This window comes from Heterodontus francisci, chromosome 47 (assembly GCF_036365525.1).
Source record: "Heterodontus francisci isolate sHetFra1 chromosome 47, sHetFra1.hap1, whole genome shotgun sequence".
In the NCBI taxonomy this organism is placed as follows: Eukaryota; Metazoa; Chordata; class Chondrichthyes; order Heterodontiformes; family Heterodontidae; genus Heterodontus; species Heterodontus francisci.
In genome coordinates this window covers 9,362,805-9,388,806 of record NC_090417.1, presented here as the reverse complement: position 1 = coordinate 9,388,806, position 26,002 = coordinate 9,362,805, and the positions used below count along the sequence as shown (strand labels likewise).

Here is a 26,002-nt window from a genome sequence, read left to right as displayed (position 1 = left end):
GACTGGAACGTGATTTTGTGGGTGGCTTACGGCACTCACGTCCCTTCAGCTTTGCAATCGTTAAAAGCTGTAGGCACCGAGGAAAGAGGCGGGGATGTTCCCTGACCATTGCAGCACAGTGGCAATATCGTAGCTAATGAGGTTTAACCGAAGCGTGATTATTGCTTATTGAAAACTTTTCCCAATACCCCGCTATGCTGATTTGAAATATAGTCAGCAATGGCAATTTTTGATAGTCTCTGCGGAGACTTAAAAAAAAAAACAGGGGAGGTGTGGGGTTCTGCAACCATTGCTGCTTTGCTGATCTAGGGCTTGCAAGGGGGCTGTGTGTATCAGGTGGCTCTGCAAGGGTCCTCTGTGTATCGGGGGCTCTGCAAGGGGGTTGTGTGTATTGGGTGGTTCTGCAAGGGGGTTGTGCGTATCAGGGTGGGGGCATTAGAGGGTATCATAAAAGCTGTTTAACTGTGTGTGGTGTCTCACACTGCTGGAAAAGATGGTAGTCCAACAGTAACCTTTAGGCTTGAGACACATCAGGCATTCAGACAAGCAAATAAGCATAGTTGCCAAGGCAGGCTCATCTCTGCATCTGAAGCGATCCAAGCCGAGAGCAGCAGCAGCCAGCTGGGCCAAGAAGGGCCCACGTATGCCAGAGAGTTTACAGAACTCACATTTCCTACCTCCAAATGTCCAAGCGATACTAAGCGACACTGTCAGCGAAAACGAAGGCTCTCCAGGGAGGCTGTACTGACTTATGTAGCCTTCTGCAGAACAATTTGTGACCTTTGGGATTTGGTGGTCATAAAGATTTCCATGGCACTAAACTTCTACGCATCTGGATTTTTCCAGGGATCCACCAGGGACATGTGTGGGGTCTCTCCGGCCACAGCGCATCCGCTGCATCAGGGAGGTGACCAATTCCTGTTCAAGAGGGCCGGTTACTATGTGAGCTACTGGACCAACCTTGACAGTCAGGCCGAGAGGGTCATCAGTTTCAGGGCCATTGCTAGATTTCCACAGGTGCAAGGTGTAATAGATTGCATGCATGTGGCCATCAAGGCTCCCACGGGCCAGCCAGCCGTTTTCATCAACGAGAATGTTGACCTGGTCTGCGACCACCAATAGCGTTTCCTGCAGGTGTGTGCCCACTTCCTGGGCAGCAGCCACGACGCTGACATACTTCGACAGTCCCAGGTACCTCAGCTTTTCAATTCCCCCCGCTTGCCTTCAGGGATGGATTCTCGGGGACAGGGCTACCCAATAAAGACATAGCTTCTGACGCCTGTGAGGAACCCTGACAATGCAGTGGAGGAAAGGTACAACAATTGTCACGGATCCAACCGAGCAACCATCGAGCAGGCCATTGGGCTGCTTATGATAAGGTTCCGCTGCCTCGATGAATCTGATGGAGCCCTGCAGTATGTCCCAGTAAGGGTCTCACATATCATGGTGGTCTGCTGTGCTCTGCACAATCTCGCACGACAGAGGGGGGAGGCCTTATCGCAGGAAGATATGCCTGAGTGACAATCATCCTCCAACAAGAAGGATGCAGAGCAGAGACACGCGCAACCAGCAATGGATGATGATAACACAGCGATGGAGGCCAGACATGTTCAGCAACGCTCAAATAAGGGAAAAGACAACCTCACAATGACCCACTTTCAGCCACCCTGATGTCCACTCAATGAGCATCCAATAAAGACTCACCCTTATGCATGTAGTCTTCCACCTCCTTTCCATCTGTGTTACCCGAATGCCGAACAGCTGAAATGTGCACTAAATGCCCATGGGAGAGCATATGTCAACGAGGTCCAGTCACATCGTCATGATAATGAGGGCCATGGTCACATTGGCACTGCTCTAAGGGGTCGGGTGGAATGCAGAAGCTCACAATTAATGCATGTTGGAGCACTCCAGTCAGTCCCATTCTCCCTCTATCCCAGTAGCCTGCAAGCTTATTTTCCTCAAGTGCCCATCCAATTCTTTTTGAAATCTTTCATCGTTTCCGCTTCCACCACCCAGGTCATTACCGCTTACTGCGGAAAAAAGTTCTTCCTCACATCCCCCTGCATCTCTTGCCCAAAACCTTAAATCTGTAATGTTCATCCCTCCATGACCTCGCCCCTTCGTATCTTAATAACCTCACCCAGCCCTATAATTCTCCAGGAATTAACTGTTCCACCAACTATGACCTCTTGTTCAGACCTGAAATCACTCACTCCATTATTGGTGGCTGTGCCTAACTCTGGAATTCCACTTTCTAAACTCCTCCACCACATTCTCCTTCCTCATTGATGAAGCTTTTAATCACCCATCCTAGAAGCTCCTTCTTTAGTTTGTTGTCAGTTTAGTTTTAAAAGCCAAGAGACATTTTCCTTTGTTAAATGAAAGTTGCCGTGTTTTTAGTACTACAGGTGTCACGAATCGTGACTCAAGTGTAAACTTTCTGTTTTAAACAAAACAGCAACTGAAACCAAAGAAATAATCAATGTGGAGAAGCAGTTACAAGCAGGTATGAGGGCAGCAATGGGTACAGGTCAGAGAAAGCATGGCTGAGATTTCAAACTGCCTTTTATTTATGGTCTTGCTGCAAAACACTGCTTTCATGTTTATTCAGTTCTTATTTCTTTCCCACTGGCCTTATCTGGGAACATCTTCAATCGTACTGCTGCACTGATGTCATGGCCTTGCTCAATGACATGGTGCTTTCTGACTGATCAACGAGTTTGGAGTCTGACCTAAAAATACAGACTGCAGTTTAAATGTGCATAGTACAGACTGAAAGATGGACAGAAACATAGAAACATAAAAAATAGGAGCAGGAGTAGCCCATTCGGCCCTAAGGGCCTGATCCGCCATTCAAAAAAGATCATGGCTGATTGTCTAATTCAGTACCCTGTTCTCACTTTCTCCTCTTGATCCCTTTGGCATTAAGAAATATATCTATCTCCTTCTTGAATATATTTAATGACTGGCTTCCAATGCCTTCTGCGGTAGAGAATTCCACAGGTACACCACCCTCTGAGTGAAGAAATTTCTCCTCATCTCGGTTCCAAATGGTATACCCCATAGCCTGAGACTGTGACCCCTTGTCCTGGACTCCCCAGCCATCGGGAACATCGTCCCTGCATCTCGCCAGTTAGAATTTTATCGGCTTCTATGAGATCCCCTCTCATTCTTCTAAACTCGAGTGAATATAGGCCTAGTCGACCCAATCTCTCCTCATACGTCAATCCTGCCATCCCAGGAATTAGCCTAGTAAATCATCTTTGAATTCCCTCCATGGCAAGAACATCCTTCCTCAGATAAGGAGACCAAAACTGCACACAATACTCTCACCAAGGCCCTGTACTTCTGCAGTAGGACATCCTTGCTCCTGTACTCAAATCCTCTTGCAATGAAGGTCAACATACCGTTTGCCTTCCTAACTGCTTGCTGCACCTGAATGCGAGCTTTCAGTGACTGGTATACAAGGACAACCAGGTCTCGTTGCACCTCCCCCTTTCCCAGAAAGAAGGATGATACAACTGACAAACTGATGACACAGAAAGACACAGACTGATAAACAAAAAGAAGAAGACTGAGGGAGGGAGAGAAGAGAGAATGATGTTGGGTTAGGATTTGGAATGGAAACGTGGTGGATATAGATTCAATACTAGTCTTCAAAAGGGAACTGGATAAATACGAGAGGGAGAAAAAATTTGCAGGGATTTGGGGAAGAGCGGGCAGGTCAAACTAACTGGATTGCTCTTCAAAAGAGCCAGTGCAGACTCAATGGGCTGAATGGCCTCCTTCTGTGCTGTACTATACTATGATTCTAAGTGTGGAAGGAATTCTTCATATGTGTCTGACTGAATGGCAGAGAAAATCACTGAGTCCAATAGACTTATACTTTATTTTTATACAATTAATTACATCTTGGAGGGACTGATACACCCAGGTAAATAAAGTACAATTGTTCCTTTGGCATCCAGACGAACATGGACTATAAGGTGTAAATGTGAATTAAATCGATAATAAAATTTAGACAAGCAGTTAGCCTGTTTCACAGAAGAAGTACGACAGACACCTCGCCCCCATCATACACTGAGAGCTGGAACTCGTTTGAAACCCCTCGGGCTGCATGTACCAGAGAATGTTTAACATGAAATGCAAATGAAGATTGTAAATATAACCTGTAATTGCAAGTGTTGTGAGACATCTCAGATTGCCATGTAGTGCACTGAAAGAAATTGAACTGTACTGCACTTTATGTAATGTCAAATTTGAACTGTTATGTGATGTACTTGTGCAAAATATTATGAATAATGTATATTTGAGAAAAACAAAAAAAGTAGGACAGATGACTGGGCTCTCACATATACACAATGACACAAGTAAACTCCAATAAGTGGCAGTCTGTATGTTCCAATTTCTGCACCCCAGTATCTTGATTTCCATTTATTATTGTCTTCTCAGAAGTTTGTGTGATCTGCTGCCACCCAGTGGATAGACCCTGTCATAAATGCATAAGAGCAGTCATATGAGAGATTGAGTAGAATAGGCCAATCCTTTCTTGAGTTTAGAAGAATGAGCGTGATCCCATTTGAAACATATTACATTTTCAGAAGGCTTGACAGGGTAGATGCTGAGAGGCTGTTTCCCCTGGCTGAATAGTCTACAACTCAGGATAAGGCCATTTTGGACTGATGTTAGCAGAAATTTCTTCACTCAGAGGGTTGTGAATCTTAACAGTTCTCTACCCCAGAGCAAAGGTCTGCTCAGGTCAGGGAAAAAAAACCCGACCCAAACCTGACAGGACCACATCGGACCTGAGCCCAACCTGGCCCAAGTCCCTCCAATTTTTCCCGCGCCCGACCCGACCACCAGAATGTTCCCTTTCCCTGCCTTGTGACCCCGAATCGGCAGGAAGTTGCAGCATGAGTGTGATGACGTTATAGAGACGCTCACTCACTCACTAAGCAGACTCAGAGTTTCCGTTCTTGACGTCCTGGACTCCCAGCTCAGGTAGGTTTTTTTACTTTTAACACTTACCAGCAGAGCAAAATGCAATTCTTACTTTGTGTGTCCGACCCACACCAGGCCAGATCAGGACCCGGCCCGACCCACACCCGGCCCAACCCGACCCAAGCCCGAAAGCTGGACCCGGAAGAACGACCCGACCCGAACCCGACACGTCGTTGGGTCCCGTCGGGTTCAGGTCAGGTAGCATGCCTTTACCCCAAAGGGCTGGAGATGCTCAGTTATCAAGACTAAGGTTGATAGATCTTAAGGGAGTAAAGGGATATAGCGATAAGGTGGGAAAGTAGTGCTGAGGTAGGAGACCAGCTTATTGAATGGCACAGCAGGAGGGGCTGCATGGCTTACTGGTATTTCTTATGCTCTTCTATGAGTGTTGTGATCAGCAGACCAGGCTGTGAAATAGGCTGACCAAATTCTGACTAACCACAATGTATTTTATCCAGAATTTAACAGCTGCAAACTTGTTTGGTTCTACACAAGCATTTATTTCAAAGGCTAAGTCACTCACAGTACAGCAACTCACTGACCATATTTTTTAGTAGACGGAGTCACTGTGTAGATAATATTTTTCCCCAACATTGACATATTTTTGTTTACTGACCAGCCCTCTGTATGAAGTGTTGACAATTGTTGAAAAATAAATGGAAGCAGCAATTTAACAGGAAATACAACCAGAAAACATATAGTAACCATATATATTTGTGTATTAATTGAATCTACACTAACGATTACTTAGTATAATTCAAGTGTTAAACCATCAAAATCTCTCAATTAAATTTCAAATAGCAACTCCCAGATATATATTTTGACAAGGTCCCACATGGCAGACTGGTCCAAAAAAAAAGCCCATGGGATCCAAGGAAATGTAGCAAGATGGTTATAAAATTTGCTCAGTGGCAGGAAATGAAGGGTTATTGTTTACGGGTGTTTTAGCGACAGGACGGCTGTCTCCAGTGGCGTTCCGCAGGGCTCAATACTTGGTCGCCTGCTTTTCGTGCTATATATTAAGGATTTGGATGTAAATGATCAAGAGGTTTACAGATGACACAAAAATTGGCCATGTGGTTGAGAGAGAGGAGGATAGCTGTAGACTGCAGGAATATAACAAAGGACTGGTCAGGTGGGCAGAAAAGTGGCAAATGGAATTCAACAGGGAGAAGTGTGAGGTGATGCATTTGGGGAGGTGAAACAAGGCAAAGGAACACACAATCAATGGAGAACAGCGAGAGGTGTAGAGAAAGTAAGGGACCTTGGAGTGAATGTCCACAGATCCATGAAGGTCGCAGGACAGGTCGATAAGGTGGTTAAAAAGGCAGATGGAATCCTTTCCTTTATAAGCCGAAGTATAGAATATAAGAGCAGGGAGATTATGCTGGAACTGTATAAATCATGGTTAGGCCACAACTTGAGTGCTGTGTGTAGTTCTGGTCACCTCATTACAGAAAGTGCACGAGAGAGGGGACAGAGGAGATTTACGAGGATGTTGCTGGGACAGGAAAAATGCAAGATTGAATCGGCTGGGATTGTTCTCCTTGGAACAGAGAAGGCTGAAGGAAGTTTTGATTGAAATGTACAAAACTGTGAGTGGCCTGGACACAGTGGATGGGTAGGGCCGATTTACCTTCGCAGAGAGGTCAGTGACCAGGGGACATAGATTTAAAGTGATTGGTAAAAAGATTAGAGGGGAGATGAGGAAAAATGTTTTCACCCAGAGGGTGATGGGGGTCTGGAACTCATTGCCTGTAACCTGCAGGTCTACGAACTAAATGCTGGAAGGTGGGATTAGACTGGGTGGCTCATTTTTCAGCCAGCGCCAAGTGGCCTCTTTCTATGTCGTAAACTTTCTATGATTCTATATATACATTACTGATAAAATTTCACAAGCCTTTTCTGCCAGCATGGAGCTTCACTAGACACTTACAGGGAGTCAGAGACAGTTCTGCTGACACTGTAGTCCCAATTCTTATGTTATATGCTCACACTGGAACCACAACCTCCCTGCCCCCATATCCCATTCAAACCCCCGACAACCTTTTATTCTGTAACCCTTTGAAAATAATTTAGTCTCCTGTCACACTTTCGTTATCCGTTAGCCTTGATGTGCATATGTGTGTGTAAGTAAAATCAAAACACACACTGTATTCACAATATAGACACTTAGATGTACATTTTGGGGGGAAAAAACAATCATCATAAATTCCTGTAATAAATTTGCAGGCATACCCTTTTCTCAATAAGAATATAAGAATTAGGAACTCACAGTAAGATCAGAGAGACAAACTGACTTAAAGGAATGGGGAAAAATGACAACTTGCTGAGAAAGTATGATGGAGGAGGAAGGTCACACAAGTTTGACATGTCACAGAATCACAGATTTGTTACAGTGCGGAAGGAGGCCATTGGGCCCATCATGTTTGCACCAGCCCTCCTAATGAGCATTTCACCCAGTGCCACTCCTCCGCCTTCTCCCCGTAACCCTGCACATTCTTCCTTTTCATATAACTGTCTAATTCCCTTTTGAATGCTTCAATTGTACCTGCCTCCACCACACTCTCAGACAGTGCATTCCAGACCTTAACCACTCTTTGCGTGAAAAAGTTTTTCCTCATGTCGCTTTTGCTTCGCTTACCCATAACCTTAACCCTGTAACCTCTTGTTCTCGATCCTTTCACAAGTGAGAACATCTTCTCTCAATCTACTCTGTCCCGACGCCTCATGATTTTGAATACCTCTATCCTTTCCTATCCTGAGTGGCGTGAAACAGGGCTGTGTTCTCGCACCCACACTTTTTGGGATTTTCTTCTCCCTGCTGCTTTCACATGCGTTTAAGTCTTCTGAAGAAGGAATTTTCCTCCACACAAGATCGGGGGCAGGTTGTTTAAACTTGCCCGTCTAAGAGCGAAGTCCGAAGTACGGAAAGTCCTCATCAGGGAACTCCTCTTTGCTAACAATGCTGCTTTAACATCTTACACTGAAGAGTGCCTGCAGAGTCTCATCGACAGGTTTGCGGCTGCCTGCAATGAATTTGGCCCAACCGTCAGCCTCAAGAAAACAAACATCATGGGGCAGGACGTCAGAAATGCTCCATCCATCAATATTGGCGACCACACTCTGGAAGTGGTTCAAGAGTTCACCTACCTAGGTTCAACTATCACCAGTAACCTGTCTCTAGATGCAGAAATCAACAAGCGCATGGGAAAGGCTTCCACTGCTATGTCCAGACTGGCCAAGAGAGTGTGGGAAAATGGCGCACTGACACGGAACACAAAAGTCCGAGTGTATCAAGCCTGTGTCCTCAGTACCTTGCTCGATGGCAGCGAGGCCAGGACAATGTATGTCAGCCAAGAGCGACGTCTCAATTCATTCCATCTTAGCTGCCTCCGGAGAATACTTGGCATCAGGTGGCAGGACCGTATCTCCAACACAGAAGTCCTCGAGGCGGCCAACATCCCCAGCTTATACACACTACTGAGTCAGCGGCGCTTGAGATGGCTTGGCCATGTGAGCCGCATGGAAGATGGCAGGATCCCCAAAGACACATTGTACAGCGAGCTCGCCACTGGTATCAGACCCACCGGCCGTCCATCTCCGCTTTAAAGACGTCTGCAAACGCGACATGTAGTCCTGTGACATTGATCACAAGTCGTGGGAGTCAGTTGCCAGCGTTCGCCAGAGCTGGGGGGCAGCCATAAAGGCGGGGCTAAAGTGTGGCGAGTCGAAGAGACTTAGCAGTCGGCAGGAAAAAAGACAGAGGCGCAAGGGGAGAGCCAACTGTGTAACAGTCCCGACAAACAAATTTTTCTGTAACACCTGTGGAAGAGTCTGTCACTCTAGAATTGGCCTTTATAGCCACTCCAGGCGCTGCTCCACACACCACTGACCACCTCCAGGCGCTTACCCATTGCCTCTCGAGATAAGGAAGCCAAAGAAGAAGATCAAATCACCTCTCAGCCTTCTCTTCTCCAAGGAAAACAATGCCAACTTCTCCAATCTATCTTCATAACTGAAATTCCTCATCTCTGGAACCATTCGCGTGAATCTTTTCTGCACCCTCTCCACTACCTTCACATCACCAGAACCGGATGCGATACTCCAGCTGAGGCTGAACTTGTGTCTCATACAAGTTCAACATAACTTCCTTGCTTTTGTACTCTATGCCCCAATTAATAAAGCCCAGGATACTGTATGCTTTATTAACTACTCTCTCAACCTGTTCTGCTACCTTCACTAACTTATGCAAATATACACCCAGGTCCCTCTACTCTTGCTCCCCCTTTAGAATTGTAACCTTTATTTTATACTGTCTCTCCATGTTTTTCCTACCAAAATGAATCACTTCACATTTCTCCGCATTGAACTTCATCTGCCACCTGTCTGCCCATTCCACCAACTTGTCTTTGTCCTTTTAACGTTCGACATGATCCTTCTCACAGATCACAATGCTTCCAGCCAGACACATTCCTAAATTGACCTGTCACCAAGGAGAGAATGTCACTTCACCTCACCTGGATCTCTTTCTTATGTTTCAGACCAGGATGTTCAAAATCAGATAGCTTCTTGCATGTTTTCTGGTCTGGAAACAGTAAGTGTCCATAAGGAAGCCTAAAACGAGAAAATAATTTTAAACTGGTGGACGATGAAGTAAATAAGAACACCCTGTTTTTGAAGAGGTCTGTTCCACATAGTGTAAGTGTCAGCAAATAAACCAACCTTTAACATATTTTCTCAGTCAGACCACAGACTGCAGAAATAGAGCCCAGATCTTCCAAATGGAAATTCTTCATGGGGTGTAAGTGCCATTACAGAAAGGATTCAAACTCTCTCACAGAGCTGCAAACATCGTCAATATTCACAACAACCCTAAATTAACACAATCGAAAAGGTGACAAATGTAATTTCTATTCTAATACAAATCTGTGCTGATCACATAACCACCATTATCAATAATAGCAAGATTCTGAAATGTTTGATTGACTCGACATATTTTTAAAATTTCTCCCTTGATTAGTTTGTTTTCCTTCCTACTTTCAATTTTCGTGCAGCAGTACAGGCAGTTTGAGCAGCTCACCTTGGCCCCAGACACTGTGTGGTGTGTGATAACCTGCTCATTTTTATTCCCATCTGAAGAAAAAGCTTAGTAACACTGCACATTAGTTCACTGGGCTCTCATAGAACTGTAAAAGTACAAGTTATTAAGTTACATAATAAGGACAAAAATGGCAAAATGATGAGGGTTCAACAATGCTGTGCACATCCGAGATTAAAGTCTGTACATTCAATTCAGTAAATTAGTTAAAAATTTAGTCAAAAGATAAATCTACGATCTATGTAGCATCTAGAACATCGTGTTCCAGCAAGAGTATTACCAGGACTGTGATAGGCAAACACCACACATGGAACTCAAAGATAAGCAACTCTGTCGAGACTGTCACTGAACATTTGTATCACATGAACCACAGGACTGGGCCCCACACTGTGAACTTTCCTGGGAAAAATCTTCTGCTGCAATTGGACACCTTTTTGGCTCCTTGTCAGTGCGAATTTTGTTCATCAGTTTGACCGCTTTCTGCTGCTCAGTGTACAATGTTGGAGGGTGGGTATAGGAAAGTGAGATTTAAGTATGTGGTTATTACAGCACTGCGATGCTGTCCAAATGAGCAGACATCAAAGTGGTGCAACCGTCTCCTGCAGATTGCCAGGGTGACTTACAGAATTAGAAGCTTTTCCTTCTCATTTTCTTCCCTTCTCCTAGTTCTGAAGGTACAGTTCCACAGATGCACACTGAAGTTGTGCTATCTTGACCAAATGGTGATTATTCATGTGCAAGTTTTGTCAGCAGCATTTTCAATGCACTGAAAAAAATGACAGAAGAAAATTCAATGTTTCAACTGACCTTTGGAAGCCACATTGGGCAAAGTAATGCAGCTGGGATAGTGACAAGGTTGCGGCGGGGGCGGGGGGCGGGGGGGCGAGGGGCGGCGGGGCATGTAGGTGCCTTCACAAAGAGTGCACTCATTTTAGATCCTACTGTCAGAGGAGACCTGAGCTCAACCACACAATAAGGGATTAGTTGGATAATTTTCGCTGGCCACAAATGATCACCTCTGAGAGTGGGTCTCCAGCCAGTGAGTGACTAAAATACAGGAGGGAAAACAAAATTACATTTTTCCTTTAGCTTTTTAGGGTGGACAAAAGAAAGATGTTGCAGAAAATCTGTATGTATTTCAAATTAAAAATTATATTTTAGTTCGAAAAGAGTTAACGTTGTTGTCTGCACAAGCTGATCATTACCAGGAAAGTTACATAACAGTGATATTTAAAGCTAGTACCAACTGGAAGGTCTTTATCACCCGTTGCTATTTTCTTTTCTTGTGAACACTGGATAAACCATTCTTCAGGGCTGTTAAAAACAGAGCTGTTCAAGTCCATTCTGCTATTATTTCGTAGATTCTAGATTTTCATAGCTCAGCTGATCATTCAGCCAGCTCGACACTATTATTTCCTGCATTATATTATCTACACTTCAGAAGTACTCCATTGGTGTTAAAGTGTTTTGGGATGTCTAGTGATCATGAAAGGTACTATAGAAATTTCTCTTTTTTTCTCTCTGAATGAGCTCTCCAATTATTCCATTCCCCTGCTATCTTATCCCTTTGGTGATGATCTTAAACTTATGCTCTCTTGTGATCAGTTTTTGAAATTTATTTTAACAGTGTCAGCCATTGCTCAGTTGGTAGCACTATCACATCTGAGTCAGAAGGTTGCGAGTTCTCGTCCCACTCCAGGACTTGAGAATAAAATTATCAAGGCTGACACTCCTGTGCAGTACTGGGGGTGTGCTGCACTATCAGAGGTGTGGACATGAAATTGGAAAAGGGTGTAAGGAAATGTGCGCAGGCACAGATGTTTCATATACAGTATATTGGTGTATATATACTTGAAAGCAGCTCACCACCACCTTCTCAAGGGCAGTTAGGGATGGGCAATAAATGCTGACCTGGCCAGTAATGCCCACATCCCATGAATTACTATTTTAAAAAAATCTACTCTTGGATCCTGTTGAGCAAAAATAATAGCCTGACTTCTTTCTCCATTATCAACTGGCTCTCCTGTCTTGGTGGAAACTGTCTGTGTAAACTTGTCAAGCTGTAATTACACCTCTTTGTCCTTCATTTCATGGGTTGTGGGCATTGCTGGTGAGACCAACACTTGTTGCCCATCCTAACTGTCCTTGAGGAGGTGGTAGTGAGATGCCTTCTTAAACTGCTGAAGTCCCTGTGGTGTAGGTTCCAGCCACAGTGCACAGTTAGGGTGGGAGTTCCAGGATTTGACCCAGCGACAGTGAAGGAACAGTGATATATTTCCAAGTCAGGATGGTGTGTGGCTTGGAGGGGAACTTGCAGATGGTGGTGTTTCCACGCGTCTGCTGCCCTTGATCTTCTTGGTGAAAGATGTTGCTGGTTTGGAAGTTGCTGATGAAGCAGGCACGGTGAGTTGCAGTGCATCTTGTCGTGGCTGGTTTCCATTAGTCACCTCCCAAATGACCACAGGTTGTGTTTTGTTTAAATTAGTGTTTCAACCCCTGTGTTGTGTTGATCAAATAAACAGACAGTGACAGGTTTGCTCATGAGTTTAAAACAGAAGATTAAATATTTATTCAATAATAATCACCCAAAATGTTCGCAACAGCAACCACGCATGCATTCACTCTCTCATGCACACGCAAGAAAAGATAGATAGAAGGTAAAGGGTAAGAGGCATTAAGAGTTTAAGGCGTAAAAGTCTGCTGTTTTCAGGAAAAACCTGTGGGATCTTCTTTGAAGGTAATTTTTAAAGTTGTAGGCCTGTTTGCTGGTCGTCTTGCCCTTGTTGGATTGCTGAAGTCTCCTGGCAGACAACACTTCAATTTTGAAGATGGTGCTGCAAACTCTTAGTTCAATTTTCACAGCTAAAGGAATTGTTCAAAAGGCTCTCTCTGCTGCTGCAGTTAGTTGCCAACTCGTCTAAGCAAGGTTCAAATGTCTCAGCTGGAATTGATCGCTCTCTCTGTCAGCCTTGTGCGAGAATTAAAGATGGCTTTTGAAGTTCTCTCTGTGGCTGGAGATTCCAGATTAATGATTTTATTGTTCTTATGACCTGATGACTGATGACTTACTTTGCTCTCCAAAAAAAGGTTACTTTAAAGGTACCTTCATAAAGTGTTCGTTTCGCCCATGTGACTTTAGGCTTTTGGTTCCTGAGGGGCAAAACTGTGGCTTCTGCTGTCAGCCCATTTTGATAAATGAGGAATGTTCATGCCTTATTGTGGTAAATGTAGCTGGATACGAAAAGTCTGTCAATGTCTTTGGCTCAGCTTGTTTTGTGGATCGCTCACATCCAAATGTGATGAGCTGACTCATTTCAGTGCAGATGGGGTGAATGAGTTTTAGTTCTTAGCAGACATGAATGTGTATTTTGGTGCAGGAGATGGTATTTGTCATGTGACTGTGGCCTCCATCTTGTTGAAGGCAAAAATGTACCAGTCTTTTTTAAATTGTTCCAATTTTTTATAACTCCCATTTATATTTGTATTTATCATCGTTGCATTTCTTGTGAGCAAGATAGTACACACTGCTGCCAGTGTGTGTCGATGGTGGAGGGAGAATGTTTAAGGTGGTGGATGGGGTGCCAATCAAGCAGGCTACTTTGTCCTGGACAATGTCGAGCTTCCAAAGTGTTGTTGGAGAAACATTCATCCAGGTAAATAGCAAGTATTCGATCACACTCCTGACTTGTGCCTTGTAGATGATGCACAGGCTTTGGGGAGTCACAAAGTGGGTAATTCACCTTAGAATTCCCAGCCTCTGCCCTGCTTTTGCAGCCACAGACAATGACCATCTCAAACGGGAGAGAATCAAACCATCTTCCCTTGACATTCAATGGAATTACCATCGCTGAATCCCCCACTGTCAACATCCAAAAAAAGAGATCATTATCACATCGTTGTTTGTGGAATCTTGCTGTGTGTAATGGTAATGCCACTGAATGTTAAGGGGAGATGGTTAGATTCATTGTTGGAGATTGTCATTGCCTGGCACTTGTGTGGCCCGAATGTTACTGTGGAAGCACTGCTGAACCATCAGTAGCAGAAGGCTGTAATTACAGAATGACATAGGAATTTATCATGGAAATTAAGAAAATGTAAGACCATAAAACTGAATTACATCTGCAGCCCAAGTCCAATTATCCCTTGTCTATTAATCCTGCTCACTTGCAGACTAAACTTGGATTTGATCCTCGTGTGCAATGACACAGGAGATTCACTAGCACATGTCTGTCTATGTTTCCTGCATAATTTTGGCCATTGTAATTTCAATCTCCACATTTAAAATGGACTCATCAAGCTGTAACTATATCCTCCCAGCAGTGGTCGGCACTGTACTGCTTCCATTTAGCATCTCACCGCTTCTTAGCCTGGACAACAACTTGGATTTATAAAACACCTTTAATGTCATAAAACATGCTCAAGGTGCTTCACAGGAGCGATACAAAGAAAAGTTTGACACCGAGTCACATCAGGGCAAATGACCAAAAATTTGGTCAAAGAGGTAGGTTTTAATGAGTGTCTTAAAGGAGGAAAGATTGGTGGAGAGGTTTATGGACAGAATTCCAGAGCTTAGGCAGCTGAAGGCACGCCCACCAATGGTGCAGTAATTAAAATCAGCTATGCTCAAGAGGCCAGAATTAGAGGAGTGCAGATATCTTGGAGGGTTGTGGGCCGGAGGCGATGACAGAGATAGAGAGGTGCGAGGCCATGAAGGGATTTGAAAACAAGGATGATCATTTTTAAATTGAGGTGTGGCTCAATTGGGAGCTAATGTGGGTCAGCGAGCACAGGGTGATGGGTCAATGGGACTTGGTGTGAATAAGGACACGGGCAGCATTGTTTTGTGGGAGGCCTTGCAGGAGTGCGTTGAAATAGTCTAGAGGTAACAAAAGTATATACGAAGGTTTCAGCAGCAGATCAGCTGAAACAGGAGTGGAGTCTGGTGATTTTACAGAGGTGAAAATAAGCGGTCTTAGTGATGACGCAGATATGTGGGCTGAAGCCCATCTCAGAGCAAATATGATACAGAGATTGTGAGTAGCTTGGTTTAGTCTTAGAAAATTGCCAGGGAGCGGGATGGAGACAATGGCTATGGAATGGAGTTTGGAGAGGGGACGAAAGACAATGGCTTCAGTGTTCTCAATATTTAATTGGAGAAATTTTCTGCTCATTCAGTATTGCATGTCAGAAAAGCAGTCTGATAATGTAGAGAAGGTGGAGGAGCTCAGAGAGGTGGTAGTGAGGTAGAACTGAGTGTTGTCAGCATACAAGTGAAAACTGACATTGTGGGCTGGATTTTACCAGCCCCCTGACATTGGGGGTCATGGTGGGGATTGTCGGAAAATGCCTCCGGGAGAGGCCTGCCAAAGACCTCAACGCTGGGAAGGCTTTGCCCCATATTACTGGCGGTGGCGAGGTCTTGTGGCACCAGCCCCCAATCCCTCTGCTCGGCAATGGCACCATTATTACAATATGTTAATGCATTAAAATTAATGATTAATCACTTATCTCGTCGTGCGGACGTCCTGTTCCCATATTCTTGTCGGTGGCCGGCACTCCTGCGCCGTCCAATGTCCGACAGACATTTCAGTTTAGGGGATGGGTCGATGGAAAAAAAACTTACCTGATTGGTCGAGGGGGTGATAGGAAGGGGTAAAGGTAAAATTTTCTGAACTTTGTTGCGGGGGACGGTCACATTCACAAGTTAAGTATTTTGGGGGGTGAAGAGGGTAGGAATGATATGTAAGGCTATTGGGGGAGTGGGAGAGGGGCTGGAAAGATATCTCCAATTATTTTTCATCGTTTCAAATGCGCTGTCTCTTTAAAAATTGAAGCTGTCAGTAAGGGCTCTAACCCTTTAAAAATGGCACCGGCTGCCATTGCCGGGAACTAAGTCCCTGCCCCCTCCACAAAATTGGTGCAGACGGGGGAGGCGGGGCTGCGGTCTGCCCCGTCCATTTATACTGTTTGGGATCTTCTTCTCACTGCTGCTCTCTCATGCGTTCAAGTCTTCAGAAGAAGGAAATTTCCTCCACACAAGATCAGATGGCAGGTTGTTCAACCTTGCCCGTCTAAGAGCGAAGATCAAAGTACAAAGAACAGTGCAGCACAGGAACAGGCCATTCGGCCCTCCAAGCTTGATGCCTGCCTAAACTAAAACCTTCTGCACTTCCGGGGACCGTATCCCTCTATTCCCATCCTATTCATGTGTTTGTCAAGATGCCTCTTAAACGTCGCTATCGTACCTGCTTCCACCACCTCCCCCGGCAGCAAGTTCCAGGCACTCACCACCCTCTGTGTAAAGAACTTGCCTCGCACATCCCCTGTAAACTTTGCCCCTCTCACCTTAAACCTATGTTCCCCTAACTGACTCTTCCACCCTGGGAGAAAGCTTCTGACTATCCACTCTGTCCATGCCGCTCATAACTTTGTAAACCTCTATCATGTCGCCCCTCCACCTCCGTCGTTCCAGTGAAAACAATCCGAGTTTAGCCAACCTCTCCTCATAGCTAATGCCCTCCAGACCAGGCAACATCCTGGTAAACCGCCTCTGTACCCTCTCCAAAGCCTCCACGTCCTTCTGGTAATGTGGCGACCAGAATTGCACGCAATATTCTAAGTGTGGCCTAACTAAAGTTCTGTACAGCTGCAGCATGACTTGCCAATTTTTATACTCTGTGCCCCGACCGATGAAGGCAAGCATGCCATATGCCTTCTTGACTACCTTATCCACCTGTGTTGCCACTTTCAGTGACCTGTGGACCTGTACGCCCAGATCTCTCTGCCTGTCAATACTCCTAAGGGTTCTGCCATTTACTGTATACTTCCCACCTGCATTAGACCTTCCAAAATGCATTACCTCACATTTGTCCGGATTAAACTCCCATCTGCCATTTCTCCGCCCAAGTCTCCAACCGATCTAGATCCTGCTGTATCCTCTGACAATCCTCAGCACTATCCGCAACTTCACCAACCTTTGTGTCGTCCGCAAACTTACTAATCAGACCAGCTACATTTTCCTCCAAATCATTTATGTATACGACAAACAGCAAAGGTCGCAGCACTGATCCCTGCGGAACACCACTAGTCAACACCACTCGGAAAGTCCTCATTAGGGAACTCCTCTTTGCTGACGATGCTGCTTTAACATCCCACACAGAAGAGTGTCTGCAGAGACTCATCGACAGGATTGCGGCTGCATGCAACGAATTTGGCCTAACCATCAGCCTCAAGAAAACGAACATCATGGGGCAGAACGTCAGAAATGCTCCATCCATCAATATTGGCGACCACGCTCTGGAAGTGGTTCAAGAGTTCACCTACTGAGGCTCAACTATCACCAGTAACCTGTCTCTCGATGCAAAAATCAACAAGCGCATGGGAAAGGCGTCTGCTGCTATGTCCAGACTGGCCAAGAGAATGTGGGAAAATGGCGCACTGACACGGAACACAGAAGTCTGAGTTTATCAAGCCTGTGTCCTCAGTACCTTGCTCTACGTCAGCGAGGCCTGGACAACGTATGTCAGCCAAGAGCGACGTCTCAATTCATTCCATCTCCGCTGCCTCCGGAGAATCCTTGGCATCAGGTGGCAGGACTGTATCTCCAACGCAGAAGTCCTCGAGGCGGCCAACATCCCCAGCATACACACCCCACTGAACCAGCGGCGCTTGAGATGGCTTGGCCATGTGAGCCGCATGGAAGATGGCAGGATCCCCAAGGTCGCATTGTACAGCGAGCTCGTCGCTGTTATCAGACCCACCGGCCGCCCATGTCTCCGCTTTAAAGACGTCTGCAAACGTGACATGAAGTCCTGTGGCATTGATCACAAGTCGTGGGAATCAGTTGCCAGCGATCGCCAGAGCTGGCAGACAGCTATAAAGGTGGGGCTAAAGAGTGGCGAGTCGAAGAGACTTAGCAGTTGGCAGGAAAAAAGACAGAAGCGTAAAGAGAGAGCCAACTGTGTAACAGCCCCGACAACCAATTTTATCTGCAGCGCATATGGAAGAGTCTGTCACTCTAGAATTGGCCTTTATAGCCACTCCAGGCGCTGCTCCACAAACCACTGACCACCTCCAGGTGCTTACCCACTGTCTCTCGAGACAAGGAGGCCAAAGAAGAAGACATTTACTTTTCAAAGCTCCATCAAAATTTACTCATTTTCAGAAATCAAATTGTTTATCATTCCCTTAAAGTGAAACTTTGCAAGTCTGTAACGACTGGTTATGAAATAGAATGTGCGAAGGCCAGAAGCAGAGTTATCTGTCCAACTTCTCCCTGAAATGTCAGGAACTAAAAGAGGGTAGACAAATGGATTTGTAATGCATTTTGTCATGGAAATCACAGCTGCCAAATGGAAACATATCAATTTCATCATATGGGACAATGCTTGAAACCTTTTTTACTGGACATTGCAAAGAACTTGTTTAAAAAAGCAGAACTGAACATGGTTGCACATTTGCATTCTGAGAAGACAGGGGCTGGCTGAGAGACAGATGAATAGAGAGACAATGGGGGTGCTCCTTGATTCAATTAGCAAGCGTGGTCTGGGCAATAGCGGTGATTAACACCCTTTGACTTTGTAAGAGCCAAAATGCCACCCCCCACCAAGTATGTCTCGAAGGCTCTGAAATTAAACAACCCTCCAAGAAGTTGCTCTTTCAAACAAAGAGATGGTCACATGACTTACCTGCTGGGAAGACTGGGGCTTTTGAATTGTGCCTCACAGAAAGGAAACAGACTGCAATTGTGAATCTCGAGAAGAGGACATCTCTCTCTGTCTCTCTCCAGCAAAGTCCCAGGAAAACCACTGCAGCAGCTTCTGCGCTTCAAGACTACAGACAAAGTCTCTCTTCGGCCTTCTGGTACCAGAGCAGCAAGCCTGGAATTGTGCACATGGCCACAGTGAGGACTACAAGACCTTAACTTCAAATAAGGACATTACACCAAGGACATTAAGAACCATATCTGTTTTCCATTTATTACAAACTTCCATAGCTGGAACAGACTGAAGTGGGCTTTGTTCCCTTGGCAAGTTTTCTGCAATTGTCTTTTTAACACATTGTCCATATCCATCCCCCCCCCAACTCTTTCTCCACCTCTGTATCCATTTGTGCGTGTGTGTGCACCTCTCGTATACCTGTGAGTGTGGCTGTGTTACGCATTTTATTAATTTTAACCGGATTAGCGTGATAAGGCTAATAAACTTACATCTTTCTTATTTAAACTCAAGAAAACCTGTCTGATTGGTTCATTTGCAATTGCAAGTAGAGTGCAGTGAACAAGGGCTCACTGAGTTGGTAAGCTAAAATCAGTGTGTTTAAAAAGGTTATCAGGATTTTGTATCCAAAGGGAGAGTAACCCCATACTCCTCGAGTTGGGCAAGCAAGCCCATTGTCATACTCAGGGATACAGGGGCCAACAGATCCCTTTTGCTAAGAAAAGGCATGACCTCTCCCCCAGAGAGTGCAGTAAATACCAGAATGGTGGTGAATGGTTTTGATGGGCAGTGTACACCTGTACATTTACATCGGGTGCACTTCAAGTGCGACCTAGTTTCTGGACCAGTGACCGTAGGGATTGTCCCTAGTTTGCCTGTGGGGTTGATCTGCTCCTAGGTAATGATCTGGCGGGGCGAAGGTGGTAGCTTCCCCAGTCGTGATAGAGAGACCGAAGGAGGTCAGAGAGATGGGACAGTGGTAGGAGATGGTCCCCTGCAGTTCACCTGAATGTATTGTGAATTGGGCCATGGCCAAACCAGCTCCCCCAGAGGAGATTGAATTGGCACTGCAGACAGATGACCAGGCTTCTGTCTGTCTGTCTGAAACTTTCTTTGGAAAGTTAGAGGACCCAGGGAATGGATGAAATGGATCTCCCCTAGCCGTGGCTCAGCAAGCTGACCCAGTATTGAGAAAGTTAGCACAGTCTGCCCAGACTGAAATGAAAGCAGAGGAAGTCCCTGAATTGCTACTATTTAAAGAATGAGGTGCTGATGAAGGAATTGAGTTTTCCCCACAGACGTGAGAACAAAGAGTGGACAGTGGTTCACCAGTTAGTGGTGCTGCAGTGGTACCAGAGAGAAGTATTAAGAATGGTCCAGGAGTTTGACAATGGCTGTACATGTCGGTGTACGAAAACCCCAAGTCCGCATCAGAAAGCAGTTTGACTGGCCAAAACTCCCAAAGATGTGGTGGAGTTCTGTAGAACTTGCCACATGTGCCAGGTTGAGGGGAAGCCCCAATTGCACTCCTAATTCCTGTGTCAGCTTTTGAGAAACCCTCCAGCAGAGGGCTGTTGAATTGTGAGGGACGCCTGCCAGGAACAAAAGGGGACAGACAAGCACAGGTCTGGCAGAGAGTTAGAGAGGAAGGGGTCAAAAAGGACAGGTTAAAGGAGATGAAAACCCAAATGAAAACCCCTACTGTCTGGTCAGCCAACCCTGAAATGTTGGAATAATTTGACCCCACATCCTCCTATGTAAATGGAGAAAACAGAAGCACCCTACCGGGCTGCTCACAGCATTTACAGAAACCTGCAGGGACAAAGAAGTCCTCAAGAGAGTGGAGAAATAGTGAGGGTGATGCCTCATCCAGTCGAAGTGCCACAGGGGCGTGCAGTGGAATGTGGACAAATACCTGCAAACAGGAGTGTCCCAGAAGATAAAGAGAAGATTGGCAAAGAATTCCCCCTCCCCCGCCCCCAGAGACAGGATAAAAGGGAACCAACAATACCCTGAAGTAAGCAGCACTTGGATGACTCACCACTTGGATGACTCACCAGAGCACTGAAAGTGAGGTCAGAGTGGATCCATCCACTGCAGACTCCCATGATCAGAGTTCAAACCCAGGGCTAAATCAATCCAACAATCTCCCTGCAGCGCCGAATAAGAACAAAGGTACCCTGGCCAATTATGCAAATTTGCAAACATCAAACCTCCCCAAAAATCACATGTGTTTTGGGATGCCCATTCTCAATTCATTACAAGCTGATACTGAAGAAACTTTAAATCCTCTGGGTAACACATAACTATCCCAGACCCACCTCAAGCGGAAAGGGGCAGTTCAGAGCAGCACTGCTACAAAGAAAAAGACAGGCTGAAACCATTTTTAAGATTTCAGGATGAATGAGAAAAATGCATGTGTGCTTTCCTGTTTTTTCTCTTCCTTCTGACTTATAATTAAATGTTCCCCTAATATCGCATTTCATTCGGCGTGGTGTGGAGTTATGACAGAAATCACACCTGCCAAATGGAAACATATTATTTTCGTCAGATGGGACACTGCTTGAAACTTTTTTACTGGACATTGCAAATAAAGCAGAACTGAACAGCTGAAGACATAGTTGCAGATTTGCATTCCAAGAAGACAAGGGGTGGCTGAGAGACAGAGGGGAGCCTGAGACCCCTGCCTCACCCAGTTGTAATAATTTTGAAGTGAAAATAATTGGTTGAACATAGCATTTAAGAAAGAAAAAACATTCTTGAGGCTAAAAGTCAAATTCAAGTACAGCTAGTTTATTGTGACATTAATTGTGACAGAATTTCTCACCCACAGCTGTTACAAAAATTTCTAAATTCACTTGTAACAGCCCTTCAAAACACTCCCACAGGGGATGCTGAGACCAAGTGGGCCCACATCAGAGACGCCATCTATGAGTCAGCTTTGACCACCTACGGCAAAAGTGCGAAGAGAAATGCAGACTGGTTTCAATCTCATAATGAAGAGCTGGAACCTGTCATAGCCGCTAAGCGCATTGCACTTTTGAACTACAAGAAAGCCCCCAGCGATTTAACATCCGCAGCACTTAAAGCAGCCAGAAGTACTGCACAAAGAACAGCTAGGCGTTGCGCAAACGACTACTGGCAACACCTATGCAGTCATATTCAGCTGGCCTCAGACACCGGAAACATCAGAGGAATGTATGATGGCATGAAGAGAGCTCTTGGGCCAACCATCAAGAAGATCACCCCCCTCAAATCTAAATCGGGGGACATAATCACTGACCAACGCAAACAGATGGACCGCTGGGTTGAGCACTACCTAGAACTGTACTCCAGGGAGAATGCTGTCACTGAGACTGCCCTCAATGCAGCCCAGCCTCTACCAGTCATGGATGAGCTGGACATACAGCCAACCAAATCGGAACTCAGTGATGCCATTGATTCCCTAGCCAGCGGAAAAGCCCCTGGGAAGGACAGCATTACCCCTGAAATAATCAAGAGTGCCAAGCCTGCTATACTCTCAGCACTACATGAACTGCTATGCCTGTGCTGGGACGAGGGAGCAGTACCCCAAGACATGCGCGATGCCAACATCATCACCCTCTATAAAAACAAAGGTGACCGCGGTGACTGCAACAACTACCGTGGAATCTCCCTGCTCAGCATAGTGGGGAAAGTCTTTGCTCGAGTCGCTCTGAACAGGCTCCAGAAGCTGGCCGAGCGCGTCTACCCTGAGGCACAGTGTGGCTTTCGTGAAGAGAGATCGACTATTGACATGCTGTTCTCCCTTCGTCAGATACAGGAGAAATGCCGCGAACAACAGATGCCCCTCTACATTGCTTTCATTGATCTCACCAAAGCCTTTGACCTCGTCAGCAGACGTGGTCTCTTCAGACTACTAGAAAAGATCGGATGTCCACCAAAGCTACTAAGTATCATCACCTCATTCCATGACAATATGAAAGGCACAATTCAACATGGTGGCTCCTCATCAGAGCCCTTTCCTATCCTGAGTGGTGTGAAACAGGGCTGTGTTCTCGCACCCACACTTTTTGGGATTTTCTTCTCCCTGCTGCTTTCACATGCGTTCAAATCCTCTGAAGAAGGAATTTTCCTCCACACAAGATCAGGGGGCAGGTTGTTCAACCTTGCCCGTCTAAGAGCGAAGTCCAAAGTACGGAAAGTCCTCATCAGAGAACTCCTCTTTGCTGACGATGCTGCTTTAACATCTCACACTGAAGAATGCCTGCAGAGTCTCATCGACAGGTTTGCGTCTGCCTGCAATGAATTTGGCCTAACCATCAGCCTCAAGAAAACGAACATCATGGGGCAGGATGTCAGAAATGCTCCATCCATCAATATTGGCGACCACGCTCTGGAAGTGGTTCAAGAGTTCACCTACCTAGGCTCAACTATCACCAGTAACCTGTCTCTAGATGCAGAAATCAACAAGCGCATGGGTAAGGCTTCCACTGCTATGTTCAGACTGGCCAAGAGAGTGTGGGAAAATGGCGCACTGACACGGAACACAAAAGTCCGAGTGTATCAGGCCTGTGTCCTCAGTACCTTGCTCTACGGCAGCGAGGCCTGGACAACGTATGCCAGCCAAGAGCGACGTCTCAATTCATTCCATCTTCGCTGCCTTCGGAGAATACTTGGCATCAGGTGGCAGGACTATATCTCCAACACAGAAGTCCTTGAAGCGGCCAACATCCCCAGCTTATACACACTACTGAGTCAGCGGCGCTTGAGATGGCTCGGCCATGTGAGCCGCATGGAAGATGGCAGGATCCCCAAAGACACATTGTACAGCGAGCTCGCCACTGGTATCAGACCTACCGGCCGTCCATGTCTCCGTTATAAAGACGTCTGCAAACGCGACATGAAATCGTGTGACATTGATCACAAGTCGTGGGAGTCAGTTGCCAGCATTCGCCAGAGCTGGCAGGCAGCCATAAAGACAGGGCTAAATTGTGGCGAGTCGAAGAGACTTAGTAGTTGGCAGGAAAAAAGACAGAGGCGCAAGGGGAGAGCCAACTGTGCAACAGCCCCAACAAACAAATTTCTCTGCAGCACCTGTGGAAGAGCCTGTCACTCCAGAATTGGCCTTTATAGCCACTCCAGGCGCTGCTTCACAAACCACTGACCACCTCCAGGCGCGTATCCATTGTCTCTCGAGATAAGGAGGCCCAAAAAGAAAAAATTAGCATCGAAACATGGATTGCAAAAACAGGATGTAGACAGGATTCATTATTAGGGCACTCAGTCGAAGTCAAGAACACGAGAAAGTAAGAAATTGGAGCAGGAGTAGGAATTTGGCCCCTCGAACCTGCTCCCCAACTTGATAAGATCATTGATGACCTGATTGTGGCCTCAACTGCACTTTCCTGTCTGCCCCCCATAACCCTCAATTCCCTTGTCGATCAAAAATCGATATAACTCAGCCTTGAATATATTCAATGACCCAGCCTCCACTGCTCTCTGGGGAAGAGAATTCCACAGACTAACAACCCTCCGAGCAAAAATATTTCTCCTCATCTCAGTCTTATGTGGGAGACCCCTAATTTTTAAACTATGTTCCTCATTCTAGACTTCTCCACAAGGGGAAACATCATCTCAGCATCCAGCCAAATAAATCCCCTCAGGATCTTTTATGCTTCAATAAGATTACCTCTCATTCTTCCAAACTCCAAGGCGTATAGGCTCATCCTGCACTGTCTTTCCTCATAACCCCTTCATGCCAGGAATCAGTTGAATGAACGTTTTCTAAACTGTTTTGAATGCAATTATATCCTTTTTTTAAGTAAGGAGACTAAAACTGTGCCCAGTACTCCACATGAAGTCTAACTAAGGCCCTGTACAGCTGTGGCATCACTTGTCTACTTTTATTCTCAATTCGCCTTGCAATAAACGCCAACATTACATTTGCCTTCCTAATCACATGCTGCACCTGCATACCTACATTTTGTGATTCATGTCCCAGGACACCCAGATCTCTCCGTACTGTAGAGTTCTGCAGTCTCTCTCCATTCAAATAATATACTGCTTTTCTATTCTTGTAAAAGGTCAAAGACAGGAACCTGCCGCCATTAGCACTACATGGTCTGACCTGCGCATGACTCCAGTCTCACAAAAACTATGTGGTGGACTCTCAAACTATTCAGTTGTCAGGTCAGCCTCAGATGGGAACTTCATGTTGGCTTTCCAGCATCATCCATATCCTGAGATGAAAACAAAAATCAGCAACAAAAGAAGAAATAGCAAAAGTGCATATGTTGAAAATGCAAATAAACCATCCTGCATCTGTAAAGATTGAAATTGTAAACCAACAGATCAGTAATACTTTTGGTGAGATGCCCGTAACATCAATACGTATCTTTTTGCTTTATAATTACCGATTGATCTGTTGCATATTTATAACAGTATCTGTTTTTAGAGAAACAAATTACCTGGCAAAAACCCAGAAGGAAGCTGCCAAAACACTTGTGTTGAATAATCATTCTCCACGACTTCACAATGGCAACTGTATAACCAGGTAGCTCAGCCAGTGGTACTCTCCACTGAGTTGCTGAAACTGAACAGAGCAGAAATAATAAGATACATCATCACCAAACAAAATGTATTTTGATACACTGGCTGTCTGTAGCCCTTGCTAGCCTCCAGCACTCCTCCTGAACTACACGCTCCCTCTGCCTGCGCTATTGTCTCCACAGCACTGTCCCACTTTGCAAACTCCCATTGTCTTCCCAGCACTGTTCCTACACATGTATTTATGTCGCGCCTTTCACATATAATCACAGAAGCACTATCAAATTTAACACCGAGCTGGATAAGAAGATATTAAGACAGATGACCTAAAGCTTGGTCAGAGGTATATTTTAAGGAATGTTTTAAAGGAGGAATAAGAAGTCGAGAAACAGAGAGGTTTAAGGAGAGAATTCCACAATGGCGGCAGAAGGCACAGCAGCAATGGTGGAGCAATTAAAATTTGGGATGCGCTACACTGCATGCTTCCACTGCTGTATTCCCAGTGCTGCTCCCATTGCATCCCAACGCTGTTCTGACATTGCAGATTCCTACTGCCTCCTCAGTGTTGCTTCTACATTGCCTGCTCCAACACTGCAGGCTCCAACTGCCTCCTCAGTGCTGTAACAAACTGCAAGCTTCCACTGCAGTCCTC

The 26,002-nt window shown here is 45.5% G+C and overlaps 1 long non-coding RNA gene and 1 other non-coding gene across 3 annotated transcripts in view; one reads left to right on the top strand and one right to left on the bottom strand.

Annotated features, from left to right (window-relative positions):
• Nucleotides 1-107: 107 nt before the first annotated feature.
• On the top strand, nucleotides 108-248 carry LOC137357278 (U4 spliceosomal RNA). Its single transcript, XR_010971169.1, has one exon. It is a non-coding gene; the product is annotated as a U4 spliceosomal RNA (small nuclear RNA).
• A 1,462-nt stretch (nucleotides 249-1,710) lies between these two features.
• Nucleotides 1,711-26,002, bottom strand: part of LOC137357102 (uncharacterized) — a 25,215-nt gene continuing 923 nt past the window's right edge. Inside the window, exons 2-6 of one of the 2 annotated variants that reach the window (XR_010971136.1) lie at nucleotides 25,272-25,396; nucleotides 10,729-10,871; nucleotides 9,730-9,879; nucleotides 9,525-9,621; nucleotides 1,711-1,857 (exon numbers count right to left, since the gene is read on the bottom strand). This is a non-coding gene — a long non-coding RNA (uncharacterized lncRNA). Of the gene's footprint in view, nucleotides 1,858-3,883; nucleotides 4,493-9,524; nucleotides 9,622-9,729; nucleotides 9,880-10,728; nucleotides 10,872-25,271; nucleotides 25,397-26,002 lie in introns of those variants that run through there. The other variant, XR_010971135.1, reaches the window with a different exon arrangement.